A 22,893-nucleotide genomic window follows, 5' to 3' on the forward strand; every position below is an offset into this window, starting at 1 on the left:
TTATTTCAAAAGTTTGGAATATTTAATTACTTTGATTACTTTGATAAATTATTATTATTATTATTATATTTATTTATTTATTTTATTTAATTATTTATTTATATATTATTATTATTATTATTATTATTATTATTTTATTTTGTTTTTATTTAATTTGTATCTTTAAATTATTGATTTCAATTAATTAATTAGACTTATGATAGGTGAGGTAATATTGTAGTATTATCTATAATCCTAGAGGTGATTTTTATTGAAATAATTTTATTATAATAATTAACTAAGAAGTGTTTTTAATGTTATCAAGATATATGTTATTGATCAAGAACAGAATTTTAAGAATGGTTAGGTCAATGATTTAGGGATTAAGGAAGATGGTTAAGATTAATACTTACTGTTTTTTAATTTTTCTAATAAAGGTTTCCAAGTGTTACTCAGTTTTAATCCATCATCACGATTAAAGTTATTTTTCCTTTTTTCTATTTCAATGGCTTCTTTAATTTTTCTTTTGAGACAATGTTCTTCTTTTCTAACAAGTTTGGCCTCCTCCATGCAGATGTAATGAGAGGAAGAATGAACATGCTCAGCTAAGGCAGATTTGGAAATTCTTTCTCTTCTTAAGTCAGCAGTGTGTTCTTTGATTCTAACCTTAAGAGATCTTCCTGTTTCACCTATATATTCTTTGCCGCATGAGCAAGGAATCACATAAACACCTTTCTGAAGGTTAGGGTTTATAGGATCTTTAACAGAGTTAAATAATTGTCTGATTGTGTTAGCAGGGGTGAATGCTACACTAATGTTATGTTTATTAAGAACTTTAGAAATTTTATCTGTGGTATCTTTTATGTAAGGAAGGGAGATCTTAGGAATTGATAAGTTTTGATCATTAATATTGTTGTTATTTTTCTTTAGGGATAGGTGCATGGCTTTCTTGATGGTGTTTCTATTATAGCCATTTAGTTCAAACACTTTGTGAAGATGGTTGAGTTCATCGTTTAAATGGTCAGGATCCGATATTCTGACAGCCCTAGTGGTTAAGGTTCTAATGATGCCTATCTTTTGTTTAGGGTGATGGTGAGAATTTGCATGAAGATATCTTTCTGTATGGGTTTTCTTTCTATAGACTTGGAAACTAAGAGGCCCTTTTCTTTTAGTTAAAAGGACATCAAGAAAAGGAAGCTGGTTATTATTTTCAATTTCAATGGTAAATTTTATATGGTCAGAGAGGCTATTTAAGTGATTAAGGAATAAGTCAAGCTTTTCTTTTCCATGACTCCACTTAGCAAATATGTCATCTAATTGCCAACATCTTTATGGAGCACTTTGAGAAGAAGGCTCTCATGTCATTTCCATACACCCCTGAAGAATGGAAAAGGTTTGTAGATGACATATTTGCTAAGTGGAGTCATGGAAAAGAAAAGCTTGACTTATTCCTTAATCACTTAAATAGCCTCTCTGACCATATAAAATTTACCATTGAAATTGAAAATAATAACCAGCTTCCTTTTCTTGATGTCCTTTTAACTAAAAGAAAAGGGCCTCTTAGTTTCCAAGTCTATAGAAAGAAAACCCATACAGAAAGATATCTTCATGCAAATTCTCACCATCACCCTAAACAAAAGATAGGCATCATTAGAACCTTAACCACTAGGGCTGTCAGAATATCGGATCCTGACCATTTAAACGATGAACTCAACCATCTTCACAAAGTGTTTGAACTAAATGGCTATAATAGAAACACCATCAAGAAAGCCATGCACCTATCCCTAAAGAAAAATAACAACAATATTAATGATCAAAACTTATCAATTCCCAAGATCTCCCTTCCTTACATAAAAGATACCACAGATAAAATTTCTAAAGTTCTTAATAAACATAACATTAGTGTAGCATTCACCCCTGCTAACACAATCAGACAATTATTTAACTCTGTTAAAGATCCTATAAACCCTAACCTTCAGAAAGGTGTTTATGTGATTCCTTGCTCATGTGGCAAAGAATATATAGGTGAAACAGGAAGATCTCTTAAGGTTAGAATCAAAGAACACACTGCTGACTTAAGAAGAGAAAGAATTTCCAAATCTGCCTTAGCTGAGCATGTTCATTCTTCCTCTCATTACATCTGCATGGAGGAGGCCAAACTTGTTAGAAAAGAAGAACATTGTCTCAAAAGAAAAATTAAAGAAGCCATTGAAATAGAAAAAAGGAAAAATAACTTTAATCGTGATGATGGATTAAAACTGAGTAACACTTGGAAACCTTTATTAGAAAAATTAAAAAACAGTAAGTATTAATCTTAACCATCCTCCTTAAACCCTAAATCATTGACCTAACCATTCTTAAAATTCTGTTCTTGATCAATAACATATATCTTGATAACATTAAAAACACTTCTTAGTTAATTATTATAATAAAATTATTTCAATAAAAATCACCTCTAGGATTATAGATAATTCTACAATATTACCTCACTTATCATAAGTCTAATTAATTAATTGAAATCAATAATTTAAAGATACAAATTAAATAAAAATAAAATAAAATAATAATAATAATAATAATAATAATATAAAATAATATTAAATAAAATAAATAAATAAATAAAAATAAAATAATAAATAATAATAATAATAATAATAATTATTATTATTAATAATAATAAATAATAATAATAATATAATTTTAATAAATAAATAATAATAATAATAATAATAATAAATAATAATAATAATAATAAAATTAAACAAATAATAATTTTATGATAACAACAAATAAATACATAATAATAAATTAAACAAATTAAACAAATAAATAAACTAATAATTCAATAATTAGTTTAAACACATGAATAAAGTAAGTAAAAAAATATTTAAATAATAATATAATTAAATTATCATAATAAATAATAATAATAATAATAATAAATAATAAATAAATAAATATCCTAATAAAAATAATAATAATAGGATATTATTATAAAAATAAATAAAATAATAATAATAATAATAATAATAATAATAATAATAATAATAATAATAAATAAATAAATTAATAATAATAAGTAAAAATTAATAATAATAATAATAATATTAATAATAATAACAATATTAAATAAATAATAAAAATAATAATAATAACATCAAAAATATATATATAATAATAATAAAAATGAATAATAAACAAATGAATTTTAAATAAAATTAGCCGACCTAATTTCTCACTGCACTCCTTAATAACCCTCTTATATATATTAATAATCATAGCTCTGTGATACATCATTAATTTCAAAGATTATCTATTGCCGCATCCCCTGATGATGGACTCACTTCGTAGTCCGAAACGTTGGGTTCACAAAACTCTTCAACAGGTCATTCCTCCTCTATCTAAAACCATTCTCACCTGTATGGATTCTCTATTTAACGACTTATTTTGTGTTTCTATGTCCAATACAATTTTCTAGATCTGTTGGAAATTTACCTGGATCATCACTCATTGGTTGTTGACAGTACATTTATGTCCTTAATGCAGGAAGTCGTGAGAGATGTTGGAAATTTACATAACCTAGGTGAAGTAAAACAATGCAAACAATATATTAATTCATTTTGGATAACAGTTTTTGAAAGGTAGTCGTTTCTGAAAGGCACAGTTGAAGGGTGAATTCTCTGAGGTTATGATGAAGCAGATCATGTACTTGTCTCTAGTGACAATTCATTTTGGATAGCAGTTTTTGAAAGGTAGTCGTTTCTGAGAGGCACAGTTGAAGGGTGAATTCTCTGAGGTTATGATGAAGCAGATCATGTACTTGTCTCTAGTGACAGTGTTACAATGGAACCTGTCAACAAAGCTGAAGGGAATTTCATGAGGAGTGGAAGACAAAATTCACCCCAGTAGAAATTATTAACATCTGACTTAAGGACATAAGGAATCCTGACACCTTATATTCAACATTGATCAATTGCAGTGAAGCGAAGAGTTCATAAATTTGACAGTGAGAAAATGACAGAAGAGCTTAAGTGGCTCACAGGAGGTTTGTTTTCTCAAAGAGATGAGGAGTTCATTATTTTCCATGGGGGAAAATACCTTATTTTTGTGGACCTCTCTAGTGACCATACACCTTTCCAAGCATATGAGTGTGCTCATAGGAGAAGATGTGGAGCCAGGGTGTTGATTCTGGATCAGTTTTGAAGGGTTGAAAAACTAGAATGTACAGTGTTGGGGAGGTGAAAAAGATGATTATGGAGATCCTCCTTGCCTTTGGGTTTAGATGAAATGTATCCTTACATTGCTGGGAGGGGCAATCAGATGAAATGTATCCTTGCACTGCTAGGAGTATTGGTTGGGGCAGTGCGAGTTGTCTTTAGTGCGATTATTTGAACTTTCTGGTGTTGGAATCCTGCTGAAAAATTAAGGTGAAATCTTGATTTTGTGTTATTTAAACTGGTTTTTTCACTGTATATATGGATTTAGCACCCTGAAATATCTCTAGGGCACTTCGATTGTGCAGGGATTACCCATCAAACTTGTGATTTCAATAAATTCTTGCTGGATTTTAGAAAAATTACACTAAAAAAATCCACCAGAAAACACTTCCGAAAAATCACACTAAAGACAACTAGTGCATAAAAGTTATTGTATCCCTTTTGACAAATTTAACCCAACACCTTCAAGCATATTGGAAGCCTTTAAATCATTTGATTAACAATAATAAAGAATTTTTGGTACCAGAACTTCAGGGAACAACTAAACTTAGTCCTCATTTTATGTTATTTGCAACTCAAAACCCCTTTATCGTTGGGCATTGTGCCCTAGGGTGCAAGTTTTAGATCAAAATTTTGTGCTCCACAAGGTGGATTTCAACCCATATTTGTACCTCTGGCGACATTGTCCTCCCACATTTCCAGCGCAAAGGTCAACGAGAGTTCAGAAATTATATCTCCTACAGGTGCGGAAAACAATTAACAATTTATAACATTTATGCCTAGATCTGACGATAATCGACAACTCATGGCTCAATAAAGTTCAATGACTTGTGTGATGTTGAGGAATCTAGAGGAAAAATTTGAGGTGAAATCTTGATTTGTGTGATTTAAACTAGTTTTTTGACTGTATATATAGATTCAACACCCTAGGAAACTCTTAAGGCACTTTGATTGCACAAGATTACCCATCAAAATTGTGATTTCAATAAATTCCTGTCGGATTTTAGAGAATATTGACCGAAAAAACCCACCGTAAAAGCTTCCAAAAAATCGCACTAAAGACAACTTCTTTTCAAAACCACTATCAAAGTATCTATGGTCCACTTTCACCCTGTGGTCACTCATTTTAATTTCCAAAAACCACTAGGAAGTGGTCCAGAGATAAGTTTGTGGTTTTGTCAGCATGTACGTGAAGAAAAATACCAGAGCCCACACCCACTTTATATGTATAATGTTTATATTGTAAAATATTATAGGGGCCATATTTATACTTATAAAAAAGATTTTATTTAATATTATATATATGATAAATATATATAATATTAAAATAACATTTTTGAAATTTAAATAATTTTAAAATCTTTAAAAGGAAACATTTTTTAGAAATTGTTTCTAGAGTCAATTTGTAACTAAAAAAGAACAGTTAATTTTAGGGACAAAGATAAAAAGTAAGAAAAGTATTAGAGGGTTCAAAGTTTTTGGAGTTTTGGAGTCATGAAGATAATGTAATGAAGAAATCTCTCATATACTCAGTAATAGAAATCGGTTTGATTTTAACAGTGGTTATTGTTGAAAGCATTGATGTTTTCCCTTCTATGTGTATCATTTCATTTATGTTTTTACCTCTTTGGAATGGTGTATGATGAAACTAGTTGTTTCAATTTAATGTTTCATTAATTTACTTGCTTGTACTCATGAGCTTTAAATTTGAAACCCTTAACGAGTGCTCCACATTCCAGAAAATCACTCACACTTTTCTTTTTGGTTCACAATTCTTTCTACAGAGTTAGGCATAGATTCTTAATTTCCTGTGTTGAGACCCAGTCTCCTTTACTTTCTTCTACACCACATCTTTAGCTTAAGGCCTCTACAACCCTTATTATTTCTAGCCATTCTGATCCTAATTCTAGGTTTCTTGAATTAGATGATTCATTGCAGAATTCATGTCTTGTCCCTTCGGCCACAATTTTTAAATTTTTTTGTCAATCTTTAGATGTCCCGGGCACTAGTTCCCTTACAGATAGGAACTTTATCTGGGGAAACAACAAGTAATATACATGCCTTCCTCCCTGCATCAATATTGCTTCCATAGCTACCCACTTGCACCTGTCTCCACTTCAAAGGGTTGTTGCAAGTTTGGTAATGCGAAAAATCGTGCTTGACTAATCTTTTTCTTTAGGCTCTCCCCTGACCCTTTCCCCACTAGAAATTCTTGCCAATTGCTATTATGGCATAGAGTGGTGTTTCTACCACTAAAAATGAGACTATGAATTTGCTTAGGTACTGTGATACCCCAACGAAACTATCAACCTCAAAAATATTAGTAGACACTCACCATTTCATGATGGCCTCCATCTTGGCACAATCTATTTTTAGCTCTCCTCCACCTATCACATACCTAGATACACCAAAGACTATTGTGAAAACTCACACCTTGATGTTTGATAATAGTTGGTGCTTCTTTAATGTCTCCAACACTTGTATCAAATGCGAGATATGTTCATCCTAGGTAGCACTGCATATCAACATATCAGCCAAATAGACAATAAAAATTGAATCTATAAAATGGTGCAGTATATCATTCACTAACCTTGTAAACATAACTGGTGCATTGCATAGGAAAAATGGCATGACTAATCACTCATACAAACCTTGCCTATTTTTAAAGGTCATCTTCTAAGTATCTTCTTCTTTGACTCAAACCTAGTGATATCTAGACTTTATGTGCAACTTGGTGAAGTATTTCACTTGCTACAACTAATCCAACATATCATCTATCTTAGGAGGGGGTACTTGTTCTTGAGCATGATTTTATTTAATGCCCTGTAATCTATACACATTTTCCAAGTCCCATCCTTCTTTGGCACGATGATGATGGGTGACCTACATACTGATATACTAAGTCGAATGACTCCCTATTCTAATAATTTTTGCAATTGTTTCTTCATCTCACTTGTTTCTATAACCAACTACCTATCTACCCCAATATTTAGCAATGGGGATTCTAACAATAGTTGGATGTCAACCTCCACTTCCCTCTTGGGAAGTATCACTTTTGGCTCATAGAACACATATCTATATTCCTATAGAAAATATTTCAGTTATTGTTTCTACTTCTTAGTACACCCCTCCACGGATGCCTTTCCTCTTACCAACTCTTCTATAAACTGATTTTCTCTTGAAAACAATAAAACATACTTTTTACTTGAATTGATCCGTTTCTTAGTTTGGTTAGCACTTACCAATGATATTTTTCAACTTGCCTATGTGCACGTTAATGGTGAATGGTTTTCCATCCTTAATGATTTAGTACTAGTTGGCTTTTCACATGAATATTGCATCCTGCATATACATGTAGGGACTTCGTAACACCAACCCACAAACATTAAGGGGAACTACATCTAGTTCTATATCCATCAATAAAATCATCATTGATAGCAAACCTAATGTTGCATTGTTTTATTACCTTTAATTTTACATACTTATTTACCCATGCCAATGGATATGGGCTTGGATGATCACGAACTCCCAATCCCAATTTGTTGATCAACTCCATTGTAATGAGATTTGCTTGTGATCCCGAGTCAAATAGAGCATTAATATTTGTCTTCTTGACATGTATCTTTATGTGGAAGAGTTTGGTCATTTCCTTTTCTTAATGTTGTTGAAGGTGTTAGCGCTTGAAATTTCACCTCAGGTTGAGAAAGGTAAACCTCAAGGCAACATCAAACCATTTAGCCTCGTAGCTAGCCCTACGGGGCAGGAGAAGGCTCTCTCCGGTCTATCTCGGTAAAATATTCAATAGATGAGATGACCAATAAGGTAACACTAATATTAGGCTAGTAAACTGATCAAAAGGGTTGATTTGGGTTTTTGGTGGCAAATTGAGGAGAGGTCAATTTTGGGTGCGGGGATTGGACACAGTTTCTGCAGGGGGTTCTTTGGGGCGAGGTAGGAGACAGTATTGATGCCTTTGATTAAGGTGAATGGTCAGGAATGAAAGGTGAGGAGCTAAATAGAGCAAACAATAGCTTTGAATTCTCTTTAGACAGTAGAAAACATTGAAATTAAACAAACTTAAAAGTAGAGCATGGAAGGCATGAATTCTTACTTTAACACTTCATTTGTTTAATGTGCAGAAGTAAAAGAAAGGAAATGAGTCACATAAAAAGCTTACAATTACATTGAGAAACACACCATCAACACATGAGTCCACAAGAATCCCAAAGAGGACTGCAAAACCCTGGTCTTCCTTAGCCAAAAATTGCAGAGATACAGTGAATAATACAATGATAGCTTCTCCCTCAAGAGTCCAACCTCTCCAACCCCTGAAAATGACTAAGAAAATACATAATATAGGAAAGCTAACACCTTTCCTTGCCTCTAGGGGTCGAGCTCATCCTTCTAGGAGATGTTTCAACCAATTCTAAACTGAGCACTAAAATCTAGGCAGTCAAAACAACTTGCCTCTATAAGCTAGGAAACCAATTCATTCATTTAATTTTCACCTATTTCATGAATGAATCTTCTAGAAGAGGTAAATAAGTGTAAAAGTGTCATAAAATTACATTAATTACATCAAAAAGGATAATAATCCACCCCAAAAAGTCAAACAGGGTCAAACTGCGTTTTTCTGAGCTGTACAGTGCATTTTGGAAAAAAACTGCCTGACGGGTCGCGTGCACCTGCCTGACGGGTCGCGTGCCTTTGGAGCCACTTTTGGGGCACTTGCAGGTGTCCAAATTGGGAAAGCGTAGGCTTGTTGGAAAGGTTTGTGAGTCTAATTTCCAACCCAACTGGAAGTTTTGAATTTGGAGTTAATTTGCCCTATCAAAAATCAAATCTCCCAAGACTGCTTTCTGCAATTCAAAAAAGTGGCAGAAAGTCATTTTTTGCTAGTTTTTTGACTTTTTGGAGGCCCAAAACTTCACCAAATCTCAAGTCCATCCATGAGCATGTGTAACTTTGCATGAAAAATCTGGAAATACTGAGTTTTTGTCAAATGGAGTTGCCATGATGAAGGGTCGCGCGGGGGGTGAGACCCGTTAATGGAGAAAACCTGTGTTTGGCATAAAAAATTCACAAATGACAAAATTTTCTCCAAATTTCTTGAAATTTGGGCTGGGAGTCCCCAATCAAGTAACATGCTCAGTTAAAGAGGCTTTGGCCAAAATTTGGAGTGGATCGGGCGTTTTCCTTCGTTTTTGTGCTTTGGCCAACCGTCCTTGGAGCACCTTCGTTCTTGCCGGTATTTTTGACATTTCTTTAAAACCATGACACCTGTGCAAAAAGTGAAGGAGGTTTTTCTTCCTTGGCATGTTGTGGACAAAAACCTCTCTCAGTTTTCCAAAATTCATATTTTATTGCTCTGGAACATCATTTGAGTACGACTTGTCCCGATGTGTGAAACAAGGAATTTTGTCGAAATGGAGCGAAATGAAGGGAATAGGGGGCTTCTAAATTCTTGGGGAAATTTTTGGAAGTAGGGAGGGATGTTAGGAAGCAGGGGAAAGTGGAATCTTAGAGATTGAGTGAGGGGAAGGGGTCCAAAATGGAAAAACACAGGCCCAACCTAGAAAATTGCCAGGTTGTAGCTAGAAACTAGGGTTTGTGCAAAAATGAGGAATTTGGCGGATATAAGGGATGGGAAGTGTTTGATAAGGTACTTTAAGGATAGGGGAAGGTGTATGAACATCAAGAAACAAGTTTTTCCGGTGATTTGACCATCCAAGAGAAATTGCCTTCAAAACCCTAGGAGAGGGAAATGACCTTGCCTAGGCACAACTGAAGCATGAATAAGGTGTAACATGACCCAATGGAACCTAATATGATGATAGCAACCCTCTGAATGATGATAGGCTCAGCTGAATGATGACATGGACTGACATTTGGACAACTTTGAAAAGTGTGAAAGCAAACCCTAGACCTAATGCCTAGTGACCAAATTTTGCTTGAAGACTCACTGAAATGACAAAATTTGACCTTGACACTTCAAAATCACTTTGTAAGAGCATATTTGATCACTGGAGGAAGGCTGGAAAGACTGACACTAACAGAAGGTTCTCAGATTCACCTTCTTCTACATTGATGTATAGATGATCTTCTCATCCACATTTGAGATGCTTTCATTATTGTTGCTTAAATCAGTGGCCATGAGATTCTTCTTATTATTATTTTTCTTTTTTTTTCTTCAAGTTAAGCTCTAAATACAACTTCCAACACTTCTCATATGTATGACTATCAATATTATAGTGGTTGCAATGGTTTTTGGGATCCTTGCACTAGTGTGTTGTGGTTATCATCGTTTTATCTTTTCCCCCTTTCCACTTCTTCTTACCCTCCTTAGAAGTGCCCTAGTGCTCCTTCTACTTTGATAAACTTGATTTCCCTTTCTTTTGGCCTATGTTCTCTAGGTACTGTGCTTGTACACAAGCCTCATCAATAAATATAGGATTAAACAACATCAATTGCTTCCGCAGATGACTGTGTAGACCCCCCAAATACTTGAGGAGTACATTTGGGTTCTTTGGGGAGATACCCAATATTATGCCGTCTTTTTGAATTCTTTGTTGTACTCTTGTACACTCTGCCCCTGATTTTGCATGAAGTAGTGCCACTAGATCCATTGGTCCTCAACATACCCGAGAGGGTAAAAGTATGATTTTATGAGAGTTTTAAAGTCCTCCCACTTAGTGACTTGAGGATCTCCATTAGACCTCAAGGTCTCCATGTGGCTTTCCCACCAAGTTGAGGCATGGCCCTCTAATTTCAACTGTGCAAATGAAATCCTCTATTCTTCCTCTATATGATGAAAATTGAAAGAAACTTCTAATTGTTGGAGCCAGTGATTTAGATTTAGAGCATTGATCTAACCTTGGTACAACTTGGTGTTGACCTTCACTTCCATTTTGAACAGGGATTGTGAATGGTTCAGGGCACTCAAACTAGGTTGATCTCTTTCGGGTCCTTTCTTCAACTCATTCTTTGTTTCTTCTTGATCTCTTAATCTACCCTCTAATCAAACCTTTGTGTTAGAACCCCAATCTTCCCTAAATAGATCAAGCTTATTGGTCAGGGCCATCATGAGGAGATTCATGATATGAATTATATTTGTAACTTGTTCTTCTATCCATGGAAACCTCTCTCTATGGGATCACAAGGGTTATTCATAGATTCGTCGACCATGAATAGGGTTTTAAGAGTTTTGATTACCCTATTTATATCCCCTACAAATCTCCACAATATACCCAAAGAAAATTTCTATGATACCAATATGATTTGTAAAATTCCATAGATATTCCACTAGACAATTTCTCACAACGAATGCGATAAATTATACTTAAAAATATGAAATCTACACTATGAGGGTTTATTTATATTTATAATTTTGGATCTATAAATTACTATCTATTGTGTATGAATGAAAATTATAGTTATGAAAAAAATATAAAGCAAAAAATTAAAAGCTCACAAACCACAATTTGACACAAGATATAATCGAGGAAACCCTTTTGGGAGAGAACCCAACCGGAAGGTGAGGTCATTGTACTCTCTTTCTCTTAATAGAAAATGGCTACAAGTACAAAGAAGTAAGGCTTGTGGCCCATGGGATACTACAGTGTAAAAATAATTTTTTTCTCCTTCGATCCCTCTCAGCTACTCTACTCGTCTATGGAACAAATGCACTTGAAAAGAATTGAACCCCTTTTCCTCCTAGTGACCCTAGTGGCCCAGTTATAACGTGGTCCAATAGCCTACTAGTGTTTAGGTTTGACTCCCTCAAATATTAACCACAGTTACAATATCAACTCTTCTAGATTATTCTTCATCATGATCACGTGGCTAGCCCCATTTCCTTGAGTAATGGGGGCTGACGTGGCATCCTCTCAAATTATGGTGGATACAATAGGAAGGTCAACTTCCGAGTGTCATAACTTTTGCATACACACTCTAATTGAGGGGATTATTATTTTTTTAGAAAGGTATTTGTGTTTATAATAAGAAAAAAATGTTTCATGCTAAATAAGAAAAAATTTACCCCCAAAAAACATCTCAAAATTCTCCTGGGAGGTTTTAGACCTTAATTTGCCAATTTGGGTCCAGCCATAAATATGGTCCTGTGAGTTTATTCCTCTATGTTTTCCACTCTGAAAGCATCGAGATGGATGAAAAACAATACCAAGATCCAATATGAATCACAATTGGTATATTGTTTCTTAACTAACCTTGCATAAAGGATGTTTTCCTTGTAGGAATTTACAGGGTAAGTTCCTCAGAAGGAACACCAAAAGGACACCGCTCACAACCAGATCACAGATCAATACACCAGTATTTTTGACGTGGTTAAAACCCTCAAAGAGGGAAACAGTCCACGGCCTGTGCCAACGTGGCTACTACAGGCAATTTATTAATCAAAGAATGAAAATTTTACATAAGCTTCTCTCATGCACGGATTACCCGAACAATGACCCTCCATGCGCTTTAAATAGAACTCATGGACCAATCGGGTGTCAAGCCACGGATCAAGTGTCGGTAATACCGAGGAGAGAGTGAACCGTCGGATCACTACATATCGTGACCGTCGGATTGTAAGTTACAAAATGTACAACGGTAAAGAAACACACTTTACCTAACTCTATACTAGACCAAGTTGAACTTAACTATTTCCTATGTGTCGGAATATCCTAACATCCCCCCTTAAGAACAACTTGGGATAGGATTGAAGGATTTACAAATATGACACAATAGGAGAAGGAAGGAGGCACTAGAGCCTATCCCCCCTTAGTGACAACTTCCTGAAATCCAAGCATATATCGAAGTTTAGTGAACTTCGCCTCTGTGAGAGCCTTTGTGAAGATGTCTGCAACCTGATAATCTGTTGAACAATATTGCACTTCAAGAACATGGTCATGAATGAGCTTTCTGATGAAGTGCATGTGTAGTTCAATGTGTTTGCTGCGCTGATGCTGGACTGGATCTTTGCATAGTTGAATGGCACTTTGATTATCACACCAAAGTGTGGTTGGATGCTGCTGCTCAAAGCCAAACTCTGATAGGATCTGACGAAGCCACAAGGCTTCCTTACTGGCTTCCACGGCACCACGATACTCTGATTCTGCTGACGAAAGAGAAATGGCAGCCTGTTTCTTACAAGCCCATGTAATAGGTCCTGAACCAAGAGTGAAGACATAACCGGCAGTAGACTTCCGATCATCAGGGTCACCAGCCCAATCAGAATCAGTGAAACCAACTAATAGAGGAGCTGCTTTGGCACTGTAATGAATCCCAAACTGTACTGTACCTCGAACATAACGAAGTATCCTTTTGGCTGCTTTCTAATGACTTTCACGGGGGTTTTGCATAAAACGAGCAACAAGGCCAACAGCAAAGGAAAGGTCAGGACGAGTATGGGTTAAATACAAGAGTTTTCCTACAAGTTGATGGTATAAGGTAGCATCAACTTCAGGAGAAGTACAAGAGACTGAAAGTTTGACTCCAGACTGAAAGGGAGAAGGGGCTAGCTTACAGTCTTCCATGTGAAAATGACGAAGAATATCACAAGCATACTTGGACTGGGAAAGGGAAATACCCTCCTTGGATTGCAAGACTTGAAGACCGAGAAAATAGTGTAAGTGTCCTAAGTCTGTCATTTCAAATTTCTTTTTAAGGCTGGACTTCACATGGTTTATAAGGTTGGGATCACTACCAGTAAGAATAATATCATCAACATAAAGAACAAGGATGATAAGGGAGTTGCCCACTTTCTTGGTGTAGACAGTATTGTCAGAATAACACCTAGAAAAGCCAGATTCTAAAAGAAAGCTATCCATTTTGGCATACCAAGCCCGAGGAGCTTGCTTGAGACCATAAAGAGATTTCTTAAGTCGACATACAAGGCTGGAGTCTGTTTGGATGAAGCCAATGGGTTGTTCCATATAGATTTCTTCATGCAAGTCCCCATGCAAGAAGGCAGATTTAACATCCATCTAATGGACTTCCCATTTTAAAGAGGCAGCAAGGGAAAGAGCAAGGCAGATAGAGTTCATTTTGGCAACAGGGGAGAAGGTTTCAGTGTAGTCAATGCCTTCAACCTGTGAAAAGCCGTTAGCAACAAGACGAGCTTTATGTTTATCAACTTTCCCATCTGGTCCATACTTGGTTCTGTAAACCCATTTACATCTAACAAGTTTGCGTCCCTTTGGTAGAGGAACAAGATCCCATGTATCATTTGCCAACAATGAATGATATTCTTCATTCATAGCTGCTTCCCAATGTGGATGGCCTGAAGCTTCTGCAAAAGTGTCAGGATCATGATTTACTGGAGCTTGAGCCAGTAAAGAAGAGGCTCTTTCAAACTGAGAACGTGTACGTCGCTGATCTGTAGGATCACCGGCAAGATCACCTGCTGCATCCCGAGTAGCACGGACCCATCTTGGAAGTTGAGGATCCTGAGAAGGTGGGGGAGGATTGTCATCCTCACTTTCATCATCTGAAGAAGAAATGTTTTCAAAAGTAGAAGAGATAGGAAGAGGTGGCACATCCGCCAGACTAGGCTCGCAGGCCGATTTATTTTCATCAAATTTTACATCTCTTCTAATGATAACATTTTTGGACTTAAATGGAATAAGTCTATAACCTTTTACATCTTCAGAATATCCAACAAAAGTACATTTCTCACTCTTAGGTTCTAAAGCTTTATGCTTTTCATCTGGAATATGGGCCCATGCTTCACTTCCAAAAACACGAAAGTGACTTACATCTGGTTTAATGGAACTCCAAGCTTCTTCTGGAGTGATATTCTTTAGAACCTTAGTAGGAGTGCGATTGATTATATAATTTGCACAATTAATTGCTTCGGCCCAAAAACTAAGACTGAGTCCTTTAGATTGCAGCATACAATTAGCCATTTCCTTTAAGGTGCGATTTTTCCTTTCAGCTACACCATTTTGTTGTGGAGTGTATGGAACAGTATGTTGCATTTGAATTCCATTTTCGGTGCAAAAGTTGATGAATGTGTTTTTAACATATTCTCCACCATTATCAGTTCTTAGCTTAAGAATTTGATGTCTAGATTGTTTTTCAACAAAGGCTTTGAAGGCCAAAAATGTGTTAAATACTTCGCTCTTGAGTTTTAAGAAGTATACCCAAGTGCGTCTGGAGAAATCATCAATGAAAGTTAAGAAATACTTGCAGCCAGAGAATGAAGCAACAGGAAGTGGACCACATAAATCACTGTGCACAAGCTGTAAAGGGGCTGAGGCGTGCCAAGAGGCACGTTTTTCAAAACTGTCCCGATGATGTTTTCCGAGTACACATCCGGAACAAACACCATCTCTGCAAGATACCATAGGAAGACCTGTCACCATATTTTCTTTACATAGATGCTGAAGGGAGCGATGGTTTAAGTGACCAAATCGCTCATGCCAAAGTTTGCTCACTTCATCATTATGAGCAACAAATACTGAGGGAAGATTTGATGACCCAAAGTTGTGAAACTTATACAACCTTGTGGAATCATCAGCAATACCAGTAGCTAGAATCTGTTTAGGATCTCTCAGATCCTTGATTACAACATCATGAGGTGAAAATTCAACAATTTTACCTTCACCTGAATGAGTTATCTGATATACAGATAGAAGGTTGCAGGATAAGGTTGGAACACATAATACATCATTAAACTGACCATTGTCTAGATGAACAGTTCCAGTCCCTACAACATTAAGAGATCTATCATCACCAACATATATATTTTTGGTGTTACAATCATTTAAAGAAGAAAACATGGCTTGGTTTTTGGCCATGTGATAAGAGGCTCCAGAATCAATGAGCCACTCATGAGAATGAGAAGAAGAAGATACATTTAATGCATAACCAGACTGAGATGATTGACAGCGACATGCAGAAAGTGCCATTCTTGAAGATGAAGTTGAAGTTGAAGTTGAAGAATGCTCCACATGGATGTTATGTTTCTTCATTGCGGCTTCCAAGACTTCCATCTTCTTAAAGCATTTAGATTCTAAGTGGCCATCTCGATTACAAAAGTTACAATGTCTATCAGTCTTCTTCCATTTGTTTTTATTGGTCTTATCATTTTGCTGAAATGATCTTTCATTTTGAGGCTGAGTTTGCTTAGGACCCTTGTTTGGTTTAGGACCATTCTTTTTAGGATATGACTTCTTAGGATTCTTTGAATTTGGTTGCTGTTGGGCGGCTAACGCTTTCTTGGAAGAGTTTCCAAGATTAAGAAGACCAAGGTGTAAGAGTTTTTCTTGTTCTCTTATTAAAGAATCACAAAAAGAGTCAAAGGAAGGGGCCTTGTAGTCTTTTCCTTGACAAATGAAAGCTTCCCTTGTAGAATGGAAGGTGGAAACAAATACAGAGTAGGCTGGTCCCAACTTAGTAAGGATGGAATAAATAAGGTTACTATCTTCTTTCTTAACCTTAACACCTTCCAAGAGATATCTAAGGGTCTTGAATTTGGACAAGAAATCTTCAATGCAAGAAAAATTATTAGGATCCAATGTAAGCAACTCATTTTCAAGTTGATGAGCTCTAATTTCATTTTTAATCCCAAAAACTTTAGTGATTTGTTCCAATGCTTCATGAGGAGTCTCAAGTTCTGCAATATGGAATATAAGATCAGGAGAAATAGACATCCCTATCAAACCACGTGCTTGATCTTGTCTATTTTCCCATTTTGCAGCCTTGTCTTCATCTTTTGGTTTCTTCTCTTGGTCTGTGGCTATTCTGTAGAGACCTTTACTTCTAAGTAAATCTTCCATGTAGGATATCCATTGGAAGTAGTTAGTGCTGTCAAGAATGACTTGGCATGGACTTTCCATTTTTTTTAAAAAAACTAAAGCTGAAGATGCTGAAAGTAAGTGTTCCAATGGATAGATCTCAAAAAATTAGGCGGTTTTAAAAAAAACGGCTCTGAAAAAGGCTTCCGGATGAAGAAGTTATGGCTTTTTGAAAAAAAAAAATTGTTGAAGTTGCCGGCAAAGTGCGCGAATGTGCGGAAATGAAAAAATCCGCCTCCACAAAATGGAGACTTGAACCCAAGACCTCTACTCTCTTAAAATAGCTTTGAACCAATTGATCTATACAAAAAATTTGAGAGAGAGAGAGAGAGAGGGGGGGGGGGCCTTGGTTTGCGTGCTTGCCTTGAGAAAGCTCTTTTTCCCTACAAAACACAAAACACAAAACCCAACACGGACATGCAAAGAAAACGAACCTTATGGCTCGAAGTTAGCTTTAGCCAAAAAACTAGATATTTTAAAAAATGAACCTTGCGGCTCAAAGTTAGCTTTAGCCGAAAAACTAAATATTTTTCTCAATGTTTCTGATTTTCCGAGATCACACTAAGGTGCAGGGAAAAGAGCATATGCATGAGAAAAATCCTTCCTTTCTGTTTCTGATTTGCCCAGATCGCACAGAGTCGCAGGGCAAAGAGCATACGCAGAAATGAAAGGTATAGATCCGGTTAAAAAAAAAGCTAAATAAACCGAAACCGAAATAAGCAGAGAGAAAATAACAGTAAACTGCAAATAAACACTGTATACCTCTAGATCTTAAAAATGACGCAGCTAGGGCTACCGGAAACCTTTTCGCGTGAAACGAAAGGGGTTCCTCACTGGAACAGATGCTCCGAACACAACAGAGCAGTCCTCTCGGCCCGAAAGCAGTTAGAAACAACAGATCTAGGAAACGGCAGTCGGATGCAGTTCTACCGGCTTCAGATTTGGATCACCAACGGACGCGGCCCTCAAATAGCTCTGATACCATGTAGGAATTTACAGGGTAAGTTCCTCAGAAGGAACACCAAAAGGACACCGCTCACAACCAGATCACAGATCAATACACCAGTATTTTTGACGTGGTTAAAACCCTCAAAGAGGGAAACAGTCCACGGCCTGTGCCAACGTGGCTACTACAGGCAATTTATTAATCAAAGAATGAAAATTTTACATAAGCTTCTCTCATGCATGGATTACCCGAACAATGACCCTCCATGTGCTTTAAATAGAACTCATGGACCAATCGGGTGTCAAGCCACGGATCAAGTGTCGGTAATACCGAGGAGAGAGTGAACCGTCGGATCACTACATATCATGACCGTCAGATTGTAAGTTACAAAATGTACAATGGTAAAGAAACACACTTTACCTAACTCTATACCAAACTCTATACTAGACCAAGTTGAACTTAACTATTTCCTATGTGTCGGAATATCCTAACATTCCTAGACCTTGTTTATTCCTTTTCTACAAATCTTCCCAAGTAACAACATTATTGTTTAAGGCTAGGTGTTGAAAACATAACGAGCATGGTATTCTATGTTAGGCCCCTATAACACTAGTGATTCACCCATTACTATTGTCATTGTATCCCTTATTGTTATTTTCTTTTTTGCTAAAGCAAGAGTCTGTTCTTCAATTATATTATCACTCAAAATATGATACATAAAATACAGTGCACCTAAAGAGAAAGAGGGCTAAAGACTTAGAAATTACTTCAATCTTTGGCGAAAGAGTCAACTACTCGTGAAAAAAACAGTTTGCCACCACCATACGAACCTTGGACCAAGGTCATGCGGTCAAGGGGCAGAACAGAACAAAAACAACTTAACCCGACAAACTTTGCGTGGCTCCGAGGAGGTGAATAGTGACTATAAAATAAAGATTTCAGGTCTGCGAGGGAGAACCTGGACCCACTGACCAGCTCGACAATTCAGAGCCCTTTATCTACATCTGCAAGATCCAACGGCCAAGGGAGGTATCAGGCGGAGAAGAAGCCAGAGGAATACCCGCCCGATGAAGGCGGTATTCTCTCTCCTCCGTGTTAGTGTCTATCTTCATCCTTCCATCAGTGATCAAAATTCTCTTGTTGCATGCATTTTTAGGTGTCTCATCCAATCAGTTGCATTCCATTAGGTCATGGATCATCTGATGGTAGTGGCTCATTATCAATTTTCCCTCATGGTCTTTACCTGCTGGCCTATTTTCACAAATTCAGGTCATTTACAGTCATCTTTTATCTTTACATTTACAAAAGCCATTTTTAGGGTTTTAGGTCTCATTAGGTCTAGGGTTTGTCAGCATAGTCCTGTAAAAGCTCAATAATGGTTAGCAGGCACATGAGGAAGTCTAATAAGGTCTTAGCATAAAAAATTTCAATAACGACATACTCAGTGATTAATTTTTCCTCAAAACCCTGTTTTGAGGAAAAACAAAGTTTTTATGTTTTATGTATAAAATTGCATGTAATTTTAATTTTCCTATATGTAATAAGTTCATAAATGCAGCCCTGGGTCACCTTGCCAAACTCCTGCACTTTAGCTCCTACAAAAGAGACAAGAAATTCAAAGCATTAGTCCATCAAAAGTAAAAAAGAGAGCCAAATTGCAAAACAGAGTTTTTAAAGAACAAAGTGAAAAAGAAAACATTAGAAAGTGGGTTTTTTTAAAATGAAAAATTAAAGTCACTTGTATATAAAGTGTTTCTTGTGTTGAAGACTTCATTTTGCTCAAAGAGAGAGAGAACAAGTGAAATCACGTTTTTGAGGCAAAAGGGAGAAAAATCGTAGCAAAACTTTGAAATCTTCCTGGCGTGGCGCACTTGCCTGGTGCACAGAGCGCAGAAACTACAAAGGAAGTTACACAGGTGCGGCACACTTGCCAGGCATGGTGCACCTATGTGTTGGCATGGCGCACCGACCTGACTAGCCCTAATTTCTTCCAAACGATCTTGCCAAGCTCCAAAATCTTGCAAACTTTATTCCACAAGTAAGTGAAACATTCCACTTTGCCATTGCAAGGGTTTTAGTGATCAGCTTTGATGGTATTTTAATAGGTGAAAAAAAACAAACCCTAGTTTGCTGCACAGTCATATTGCAAAAAACTATCTAGGGTTTTGAAAGTTGTCATTGTTGTTTTTTTTCTCCCCTGTATCATTTTCACATTCCCCTCCACTACCTTTCCCAAATTCCATTTACCTTTCCCTCTCTCATTTCCACTCATCCTATCCCCCTATCCCCAAAACCCTAAAACCCTAACAACAAATTTCCACTATTCCCCGAACCCTAATCTGCATTCCTAAACCCTATCACTCCCTAAAAACCATATAGCCAACATCAAAATCCTTCATTCATCAGTCCCACTCATCAATCCGATTCATCAAGCTACAATCACTTATTCTTGAGATAAAATCTCTTCATACTCATCATTTTACACCATACAGTGGCAAATATGGAAACAGATTCAGCCTATGAAAGGGATGAGGAAACTGTGAGTGATTCCTCCCAAGAAATTCATGCACCAAGAAAACCACACAAGGGAGGAAAACACATCCGGGAGGAGCCCACTACACTCACAGAGCTATTGACTTGTCCTGTTGCAGTAGCATGTTTCAAACATCAATCTTGCTATCAGCTTTGTGAGATGGTGGAAAGGGTGAAATACCACCATGAGCTTGCTAGACTATTTGTCCTCCATCTTCACAATGGCCACGTCAATTTAGCAGGTGTTACCTTCAATTTGACACTTGAAACTATAGCTGAACCAACAGGTATTCTGAATGTGGGTGAACAATGGAACAAATGATAGCTGGTGGACAAAGAGCATTATGAGCCTTATATCAAGGCTAGTTATCAGAATCAAATTAGTAGGGTCTTTCCTTTTAGATACCTACAGGACACATATGCTCCACTCATGAAGCTCATTATCAAATACTTCAGCTGTGAAGGGAGATTTTCTCGTTTGTACACTTATCATGTTAGACTATTGATGCATTTTACTAGAGTGAGGATGATGAACCTCCCCTATTTCATATGCAGAAATATTGAGAAAATGACCACATTAGTGCAAAGAAAACCTCCTCATCAACAATACAACAACATTTATCACTTTGCATTGATCAAGATTGTTGTTTTGCATCAGCTAAGCTTGCTAAATGTTTCGTGGGATGATTTCATTTCACATGAGGTTTTCACAAACCCTCAAGTGACCTCATCAGTATTTCAAGAGGCAGGAGGGCCTTCAAATCAGCAAGAGGTTCATGAGACTCAAACTACCAGTGTGCCAGTATTTATCACTTATCAAAAGGTAAAAAGGAGATTATTTGCAGCTTCCAAATGAGTACTATCTCCACCTGGGGTGGAAGGGGTCTCGTTCCCTTCATCAGACCATAGGCAAATGCTATCTTTACCCGGGGTGAAAGGGGCTTTGCCTTCTTCTTCAGAAAATAAGGTACAAGGCAAAGGGAAACAACCATTGCATGATGAAGGGCCTTCTGAAGGTCAGGAGAAAGATTTCATTTTGATTTAGGATGAGGATACTGATTTGGGCTCCCAAAGCTCAAAACTCAAGGAAATCATCAAAGAACAAGAAGTTGACATTCATGACTTATCTCTTAACCTTGAAAGAGCTAAGTGGATCATAAATTATCTTGAGAAATGGAACAAGCAGTTGGAGGAAAAGTAGAAAATCATGGAGTTGCAAAACATAAGGGAAAACCGGTAAGCAACAAAGAGGAGGAAAGTCAAGTTGACACCGCTTGAGCAAGAGGTTGATGCTAATCAGGAATTGATGAGCCTTAGAAATGGGTAATTATATGGGCTCATTTTGCCTCTTAATTTGACTTAATATACCATTCTCATTATTTTATTGCATGTTTTTGATCATATTTATGCTAATAGAGTGAATTGGGTTAGTCATTATTCCAAAAAGTCTAATGTGTGCTTTATGCAGATTTTTGGTCAATTTTGAGACAAAACCAAAGGTTTAATGAGCACTTGGCAGCCAAATTTGTGGAAGAACAAGGGAGAGGATTTGTAGGAGGGTGTCCCCTTCATTTATGAGCCCTTACCTCATATTCTCCATCAAAAACTGAAAGCACAAAGCCAAGGGGCAGCCAAGCAAGTCAAGTAGGACTGCTGTTATCTTCAGTTCTAGGAAGCCGAGTTCCTTGATTTTAGGAGGACTGTTGGAGGTCCCCATTTGTATAAATAAGAAGGCTTAGGGCCTTAGTTTTGTTAGTCAGATTTTAGTTAGATGTTAGCCATTTGATAGTCTATTTTCGCACTTTAGTGCAGCCCTGTAATCAACACATTTTCAAGCTTCTTCTTGCAGATAGTTTTTGTGATGTAAGTATTATTTTTTGATCAATGAAGGTGAATCCAGCTTTGAACCAGCTCTGAGATTTCTTAGGAGGCTGTAGCTCTTGGGGTTGAGCCCAAACCAAGTGTCCAGTGCCTCCTTTGTGTACTTTTATGTGTTCTTATTTCATTCATAGAATAATTTCTGTTATTTAGGTTAAATCTTGCTTTGTTACTTAGGTTTTTTTTGATGATTACGATAGTTTTTCTTGCTTCAGGTTGATTTGATAGTTTGGTGATAGAAAATATCCACAAAAAGGCTACCAAGCAATCCTTGATCTCCTTTCTCCCTCCTTGGGACCATGAATTGAGACCAAGGCACACTTGCTGCCACAAAAAACTATTTTTGCCTTCGAATGCAATTGCTAGTGTTAGATTTTGAGTTGGAAAAGTTGATATCAGTTGTGTTTTCATGCTTAGATCTGTTCTTTCTTAGTTTCCATAGATTTCTTGCATGATTTCCTATCTATAAACTTATGTTCATCACGTTTCTGGTTTTTAGGTCAGATTAGGTCAAAATAAATAAATCTTTTTTTTTTTACTC

The sequence above is a fragment of the Pinus tabuliformis genome, chromosome 4_2 (genome assembly GCF_031772625.1).
Source record: "Pinus tabuliformis cultivar Carrire ecotype Pingquan chromosome 4_2, CPIR1, whole genome shotgun sequence".
NCBI classification, from domain to species: domain Eukaryota; kingdom Viridiplantae; phylum Streptophyta; class Pinopsida; order Pinales; family Pinaceae; genus Pinus; species Pinus tabuliformis.